Source organism: Mugil cephalus, chromosome 22, assembly GCF_022458985.1.
Source record: "Mugil cephalus isolate CIBA_MC_2020 chromosome 22, CIBA_Mcephalus_1.1, whole genome shotgun sequence".
Taxonomy (NCBI): Eukaryota; Metazoa; Chordata; class Actinopteri; order Mugiliformes; family Mugilidae; genus Mugil; species Mugil cephalus.
Window position 1 is genome coordinate 10,972,063 of NC_061791.1, and position 8,956 is coordinate 10,981,018.

The following is an 8,956-nucleotide window of genomic DNA, read 5'->3' on the forward strand; positions in this document are numbered from 1 at the left end:
TGGCGGTGATAATGGTGGAGGTGTGGAAGCCATTCACAATCAGCCCAAAACATGACATCTTCTTTTTCTTTTAAAATTGGTATTACATTTAAAAACGATACTGTATCGGAAGAAAAAATATCGCGATATATTGCCATACCGATATTTTTTCCCACCCCTATTAACAACTGTGTCCAGACTCACTTCATCAGGAGTAACAAATGCCCCCTGCAGTGAAGGAAATAACCAGTCTCGGGGGTCACGGTTGTGTCGCATAAGCACTATCTGCTCAGGCCAGTAACGGCTTAAAAAGCAATACATAATTACACACTCTACCAATCATGTGTGACAGCCTAAAGAGAAATTCTCCATCACAACTAATCTCTTCTCAAACTACATAAAAATTCAGTTTTGACCCTCTTTACGAAATGATCGTGCAATTCTTCGGAGCAGCAAAGAAATCACTGATTCAATTACATTGGTGCACAGACGGCATGTGATGCAGATACCTTGGACCAATTGGATGTTTCATGTGATAAGACGAGCTGTAAGGGCGTCTTCGACCTAAATCCACTCACTAATCATTTTAGAGCTGTGACAAAGATTCTGGTGGGTGGGGGTAATATTATTCTTTAAGCCTTCTGTACGACGAATTAAGCCTACAGCTCTGGGAATTAAACATTCTTCCTTTGTTTCCCTAAGACGGGTAAAAAAAAAGGGTAAGAAATTATTTTACTGTGAAAACTTTACAATAACGGGGATATAGCGGGAGGAAATCCTTCCTTCAAGAAAATCAAACCATACAGCCCTGAATAAAAACGCCTGAATCATCTGCTATGTTGCGCTGACAATCCACATAACCTCAGTGAAAACAAATCCACTGCATACGGCTTGGTACGAAACGAAATCAGCTGTTCAGATAGATAATGTTTTTTTGATTTTTTTTTTTTTTTTAACCCTCAGCAAGTGACTGCTGCACTCAGCAAGCTCCTGCCAGTCTGGCAACTCCTCTGCCCTCACCCATCTGTTGCCCACCTGATCCACACAAACAACTCATCTGCAGCCTACAAGCAGACTCAGACCTACTGACAGTGTTCTAGCCAAGTCCCTTAGGAGGCTGAAATCCTGTATGAGGTGAGAGAGGTTAAGACAAGTGTCATTTCGTCCATGCACGCGCGTGTCAGTGGCTCGGTCGCTGCATGCTACTGCACTGTGTGTCTCTGTTTGTTAATGTCCAGTCTACTTCAGATGCCTCCTGGCACAGCTGGTGATCGCTGCAGCACATTGCTTCTCTCCTCTCCTCTTCGCTGCGGCTCTATTTTCCCCTTATTAATTCCACTTGTCTTCACGTCACTTTGTTCTCCACTAATGTTTTTCCCATTTCTCCTTTGCCTCCGTATTCCCTCCCTCCCTACTTCCCTGCTCCCTTCCCTCTGCTGTGTGTCATTTATGCTTTCTTTCCTTTTCCCTTTCTTTTTCCTGTACCTTCATTTCTTTTTCCCATTGCTTTCTTTCTTTTCCCTGCTATCCAATTTTCCCTTTTTCCTTCAATCTTATTTTACTTTCTTTAATTTTTTCTTACTCTCCTCCCCTTTCTTTTGTTGCGTTCTTCTTCATTTCCTTTCTTCACATTATTAATTTTCCTTCAGCCCCCATTTTCCTTTTCCTGAGAAAGCTTATCACATATGGTTAAATGAATGACTACTAACTTCATATACTTGTATCTGTCATCATTTTCTATTGGTGACATATTTGAACTCTGTCAAACAATTAACAAATCATAGAAACTGAGGCATATTGTTTTTCAGCTTGAGCCCTCGCTAGTCACATGGTAGAGAGAACTTATTTACTGAGCTTACACCACGTGTTTATTCATAGTAAAATAAAAAAAATATGGCCCTGATGCAGAAAAGTACCAGGGTGATCGGTTATCTTAGCAAATTATCTCTAATTGCCGCTCACTGTTAAAACTAGGTCTCTTATATCTTCCAGCTATAACACAACCTTCCAAATAAGGGTAAAAAAAAAAAGAAAAAAGACACAATTAAAAACCATCTGTCTTGCATGGAAGACAGGGGAAACAACAGCATCTGCTCTCTCAAAAATTTACCAGATGAAGTTGAACGACATTCGCTCCTGCCCTGCCCTTAACTCGTCCCCATTTTCCAATTCATCAGTCTTCAGCCTCTCGTGCTAATTTAATGTGTCCCGGGCCCCCTAATGAAAACGCCCACCCAAACATGCAGCAAGGGTGTGGGGTGGCGTTTATGCGCCTCCCACTCCAAACCCCACCATAATCGCTGCAGGGTGCTATTAACCCGCAGAGTACCAGATTGATCCATGATGCTAATTGTGTTCATTTGGCTGCAGTTTCCATTGCAGTTTGGGCAACATCGGTTAATAGCGCAGAAATCTAGACTGAGGCAAAAAACCTGAATGCCCCCGGTTATTACTTCATTAATGTACGCACCTGCACACTATAGGCTGAACAATCTCAAGAATGAATTAAATAAAAAAAAACAACAACAAATGTAACCGATTGATTCCTGTCATGCAGGAGACTGGGGTCTGAGTTCTGCATTCGTTCTGCACGTTACCAATTCATTTTTATACTAAAATATAATTTTCACTTGCTGATGTCTTTGTTTTTGTGACACCGAAGTTTAAACCTAATTGCCCTCATCCCCCAGATGGGACAACTCTTAGAGGACATACAGAGATAGAAAAAATTGGTTACATACTGTAACCCTGGGCTCTGTGAGTATAGGCACATTCCTGTAAGCTGCAGGGCCCCCTGGCTTAACCAAGGTCAAGTGAAAGAAAAAAAATTGTCTTTCATTATCTTTGGATTGGCTTGGTAACATTTGTCGGGTTACTCAAAAATAGACAAATGTACAGATCATGTAAAAAGTTTCATGCAAAAAAAGGAAATACATATGAAATATCAGTAGTTAATATATGATCAATGAAATATTTCTTTTGAAAGTTCATCTTAAGTCTTTCTATTAAATTACAACGCTCCTGTCTTCAAAATGAACGTTTAAGAGACTTAAAGTTATTATGTTGCCAGCCTAAGGGAGCTGATTCAGCCCTGATCTCTCAACATCCTGAAAGCAATATTATGCATCTCTTGTGATTGTGCCATCACTTAAGGCGACAGCGGGCAGGATGAGAATGCACCTAAACCGTCCATCACTCGACTTCGTGCCTAATAGCCCGTGGACAAATGGGGAGAGCGGGAGAGTGACGACGGCGGCGTTGTGTCTTCCATGAGTAATGGCTCCGCGCTGACAGTCTGGGGAGTTGTCACAGGAGACTCAAGTCACGTCTTCTGATGTCTCAAGGGGCGAATAGCTCACGACGTGCACGGCGCCAACAAACAACACCTGACACGCCAAGTGATTACGGGGTTTTATTTTCAAAATGAGATGTAGCATTTGAGAATATTACTTACTTAAAACAGGATAAGATAAAATAAACAATGGCTTTTTGTTATTTTTGGTAAAGGATTCGACTCAAATTAACACTTTGATAAAGCAGATGTTGTTCCGAGTTTATTCTTGTTGCAACTTGTCTGAATGTTTTCCATGAACAGCCAGATTGTGCTGAGGAGCTCCACTGCTGCAAAGCAAAATAATGAAAGGAATACTGAGTAAATAAATTTTCTTCCCAGCAATAGAAGGCTTTGATATTTGCTTAAGGCACGGCTGTGTAAAACCTATTTATTCTCATTTGCATTCGTTTTTACTGTGAATGACAGAAGACCTGTAAATTTGCAGAGACCTCCAACCATTGGCCGGGAGTAGAAGCAAGGGTGCCAACTAAAGTTCTGTGCAGTCTCAGCTCTTATTGCAATAGAGGAATACAGTATGAAATGCTGACTGGAGCTTTCAAAATATAGGTTATGAGGCTGATATTAGCATCCTGGTGCGGCTTCTCACAACACAACTGGAGGCCACCCGCTCCCTTGAGGGGCAGCTCCATACCGAAATGCACACGATGCATCAAGTCATATTGTATCACGGAGTGTTAGAACAACAGCAGATGCTCACTGCAAATATTAACACTGCATGAAACCGCTTGCGCTTTCACTCTCACGGTGACACATGGAGTCATTCTTTTTAGCATCGGAATGAGTCACGGACTAGTCAGGTTTGATGCCCACTGGTCTTATATGGTACACAGCGAACCATACTAACAACAACCATTCTCCTGCTTTAAATCACGATGAATGCACCACCCTTTAAATAAGCAACAATAAAAGGACATGCCAGCTATAATTTAGCATGTTTTGTGTGCAACTATTCTGCCACATGCCGGCAGCCCCAAGCAGAAAGTTGTCACAGCCTGCAATCCTCATATCAGTCTGCCTTTTACTATTTATAAATTCTTCAGTGTAAAAATATTTCAAGAGTCTTTGGTACTACACAGCAAGGAAAACGACACATCTAAGAAGCTAAAAACAGAATTTGTGCATTTACTTTTTAGTGAGACTGATTTCATTAATCGATTAATTTAACAAAGAATTGCTTCCCCTCTGATCCTGACTGCACTTTCAAAAACTAGGCTTATTGTTTCTTTACAAATGGGGTTTAACTAAGACAAAAGATTAATCAGACTCACAATATCAGCCTTGCTAAATCTCTTTTACGTATATATTTAATGTGTATCCCTCTGTTTTCTTTAAAAAAAAAAAAAAAAAAAAAAAAAAAAGCTGAACCAAAATTAAAATCACAATTTATTTCTCTTTATGGAAGCTTGGATTTTTATTTTGTAGAAGAATCACTGCTCAGTGTGGATCTTAAAGAAGAATGGGCTACCTTCCAACCCCATACACACACCTCCAAATCTCACACACAGGAACGAGGCCTAAAATGCCTTTTCTGCCTGAGCACTTGGGCTGACAGCCGGAGGAGCTGAGCTACAGCTGGCAGCATCACTAGCAGACATCAAATAATCCGCTGGGCGCTGCGGGCCTGCCTGCCTGCCTGCCTGCACCGGCCGGCAGCACGAACCCTCCTGCAGCACTGAATACAATTCACTCCACACAACAGCTCCCATCAACACACACGTACACACACACACACACACACACTGCTTTCCCTCCCCACTGCTTGCTTTGATGGCTGCTTCTCAAGATGCAGTGCGGTGCGGGGAGATTGCAACGCTCTGCCTCTGATGCTTCCACATGAAAAAAAAAAAAAAAAAAAAAAAAAAAAAACGGCGTCCTGCGGCGTCCTGCGCCTCCATATTGCTATATTATTTGCACCTGGTCATCCTACATAACCTGCATCAGCGTGGCCACTGAAAAGCCACCGATCCGACACATTCACTGCACCATCAGCGACATATGACGATACCGGCGACAAAAAAGGAAAAAAAAATGCAATCCCCATTTAAAAAAAGAAATAAATGTTTAAACTCACCGTCTGCTGCGAACCTGCTGCCGTATCCTCCTCCTTCACTGAGTGCTGGAGATGATGATCTGTGTGTGTGCGTGTGTTTATGTATGTGTGTTAGAGGGACCGTGCCCGGCTGGTGTGTCCGTCCCCCCTCAGCCGCTGCAACGGCAAGCTGTGGTCCACACGGATCCTGCGCTCTCCTCCTCACCAGCTCCCCCGCCGCTGTCAAAACCAGCAGCGAAGACGATCGTCTATGCACCGCCGCGAAGACGACGCGCTCGTCGGCGAAAACCCCGGCACGCGTTTTTTCCTCCCGCACCGAGTCGACGAGAGCAAGTGGGCGTCGCTTTTTGGTGCCAATTAGGCTTAGAAGAGCTTAAAAAGGATCCAGGGATGAGCCAAAAATGAATCCGTACGGTTTCGCCATAGCATCCACGCCCTGCAAAGGTGGTCAATGCAACACACCGTCTGTGTGCACGCAGGGGAATACATGATATTTAAATTGTGTGTAGATGAGATATTAGTTTTAAAAATACATAATAATATCAAGTGAGTCTGATAATAAAAGCTGCAAAGCATTCAGACACTAAATTTACCAATCTATTTGAGAAATTGTGTTTGGTAGAAAATTTCTCAGAGTGAGGCATCTTTACTTTAAACCCATCTTTCGGTCGCTCCCAACCCTGTGCGGAAAGATATTAAAAAAGGGAACTACAGCGACCCCTTTCTAAGGAGCGGCAGCAGTGGGACCTGCATAAACAGACATATGGAATAAACGAGAACCCCGCAGAGCAACAACTACCGATTGTTTAATTTTGTTGTTGTTGTTGTTATTATTTACTGCATATAACACAAGCTTTCTATATAAAAAGACAAAACATGTGGCCGTGTCTGTTGTTCTGTAGCAGTTCAATTATTTATTTCATTTGTATGTTTATTTGCAGAAAGAAAAAGGAAAAAAGAAAATTTAAAAATCCAAAACCTTTTCACACAGACTATGCATCTGGCACAGTTTGTACTCCAACTTGCTGTAGTTTCCATTATGTGTCTCCTGGGATGCCTGCATCATCACCAGAGAGAGCATCCAGAGAGCTAGCAACAACATCAAGGTCAGAACGTGCAGCGTAGGACGGATTAAGATCATTTTCTGGTTCTGGGTGCTTTCCAAACTCTTATACGAGAGGCAGGTGTTTCTGGACTGGGGGGCCTACGCAGACCAAAACAAGTCAGCACTTTTGACGAACACTCTCACTGCACATTAACACCACTCACCCGCCAATTCACTTCACAATTTGAACCCCAGACCCTTCTTCTCACATGACACCTGTGTGCCAACACCCTTGACCCTTCCCACATAACTCTACTCCAGTCAGCGACAGACCAAACTTGTCTTGAGAGTCTGTCATCGACACGGCCGCCGTTAATAACAATCATGTCCAGACCGTTTCACTCCATCTCACTCTATGACTACACATTTTTCACCATTTTCTATAGAAGTAGCCAACCAGTGAGCTTGGATTTTATAGCTGTGGCATGTGTACTTGCCCATAAGGCATGTTCGGGTCAACAGCTCTGTGTGGAAAAATACATTCTTTTTTTCTTTTTCCACATGGTATGTGCATGTGTTAACACTCATCCAGGCCCAGCGGCATTAACCTTCACCACTGACTGAAGTGCATTTAATACTAGTAAAGGTGGCAAAGCCCTCGGGGGAACGCTACAGTAAAAACAACGGTTTTCAAAGCTTCTTTCAAAGCATGACTCAACGCAAGCTTGAAAATCTGTTTTCCTGTTCAGTGCACCTGAAAAAACAGCGCTCCAAGCTCACCCATTTAATAGTTTTCCACCTTCGTGACTGAGATTATCTTTTTCGGAGATCTTCATGTTGACAGAGAAGATGGACTGTGCAGACGTTGGAATGGTGGGTGCTCGGTGGTGTAAGCCCGATAGTCACGCTGAGCAAATAGGATGTGCGTGTTTGTGTGTGCAGGCGTGTCCCCGAAGTAACCGACTGGCAGAGGTCTGCGGAGAGCCACACCACTGTGTAAACTCTTCCACCGTTTCACTTCAACAAGGAGACGTGACGGCAAATAGATGTTGTTTTTTTTTTAACAACACACGCTGCTGTCAAGTGAGGGAAAAACACTCAAATGCTTTCAAAATATTTTTGTCAGAAACCGTCTACTCTTTAAGCTTTATTAAAAATACTAATATAGATGTATAAAGTGAACAGGAAGTCATTAGCAGGAGGCCATTTCTCAGTATCTTTTACATTTTTGGGATCAGGTCCAGGGCTGCTTTGTTTCACTGTGTATTTTGAAACCAGTTTATACAGGCCAGGATACATTCTGGTAAAACAACGCCTCTTTGACATTCACCAGACACGTGCTCCCATAGTGTTATTATTTACACAACAGCCTCCCTAACTTGGTCTGACACAAGCTGACGTGACACAGCTGGGCTGGCATATCTTTCTCCTGCCGATGAGCATCAGCTTCTTCGCGCTACTAATGCCGACGTGACCTGAGACGGTAGGAAGACGCAGAAGAAAATGATTTAGGAAGGTGACAGTTTGAACCTTCCTCAGTTTGTTTGTGTGATTTTTTTTTACCCTCTGCTGTGAAAGTCAGGATGCGTGAATCGTATAACCTTGGCTCACTAGATAAAATTATAGATCACACAAGTTTTGCCATGTAAAAAAACTATAAGATTCATGCCTTGACTCTGATTGGTCGATTCCACAACATCAATCTTTTAAAACCGAAGCCATTTTCTGTTGATGTGGATCATGATTTGTTGAAATGTGAAAGCACTCTTGATTTCCAGCTGTCCAGCAGACGGCAGAAGTTTGTTTTTTGAAATTAACTTAAGCCCAAGTTCCAGCTGAGCTCCAAAGCATGATGCTGATACCACCATGCTTCAAAGAGGCATACACATGCCTTTTTTCCCATTTTGGGCAAAGTGTTGGGAGACTGCATATGTGTTTTTTTTGCAAAGTTTAACAGAACCTGGATGTTAACTCCACCAGACAAAAAACTCATGAGGGCTGCCACCCTGGCCCATATCCCAGACAGATAAAAAACAGAAAGACAGCTGGGGAGTGTACAAACACCTTATATCCATTGTATTATGTAGCTGCAGCCAACTGGACCAGGTTATAATCAGAGCCACGACAACTTGCGAGACAACTTGTACTAACATATTCTCGCATGCCGTCTTGTTGTTTGTATAAGAAGATGGCACATCCTGGTTGGCCTGATAAATATCTGAGCCAGCTAGAGTTTGAAAATAACAAGTAAAAAAAGAAAAGAAAGCGCAGCCCTAGATGTTGAGCAATGCTGGATATCTTAGCCGCGTGACAAAACACTTAAACCAGGAACATGAAACGGGTTGATTGTGTAACACATTTCTGCCAGATGAAAGACAATTTTAGGGCAAACGTGGGCACACATACATTAAGGGGATTGTAAATGAGAAGGGAACTATAACGGTTGCTAGGGAACACCATAAGACCACACGATCCAATTGGGCTTGAGGAGGAGGAGGAGGAGGAGGAGGAAGAGAGATGGACAGCT

The 8,956-nt window shown here is 42.7% G+C and overlaps 1 protein-coding gene across 11 annotated transcripts in view; it reads right to left on the reverse strand.

The window, feature by feature from the left end:
- LOC125000448 (neuronal cell adhesion molecule-like) overlaps positions 1-5,675 on the reverse strand; it is a 50,523-nt gene extending 44,848 nt beyond the window's left edge. For 3 of the 11 annotated variants that reach the window (XM_047576015.1, XM_047576013.1, XM_047576010.1), the window contains exon 1: positions 5,406-5,671. The gene's annotated coding sequence lies outside the window, so the exon portion shown is untranslated. Of the gene's footprint in view, positions 1-5,405 lie in introns of all 11 variants that reach the window. The other 8 variants (XM_047576007.1, XM_047576009.1, XM_047576012.1 and 5 more) reach the window with 6 other exon arrangements.
- Between the last annotated feature and the right edge of the window lie 3,281 nt (positions 5,676-8,956).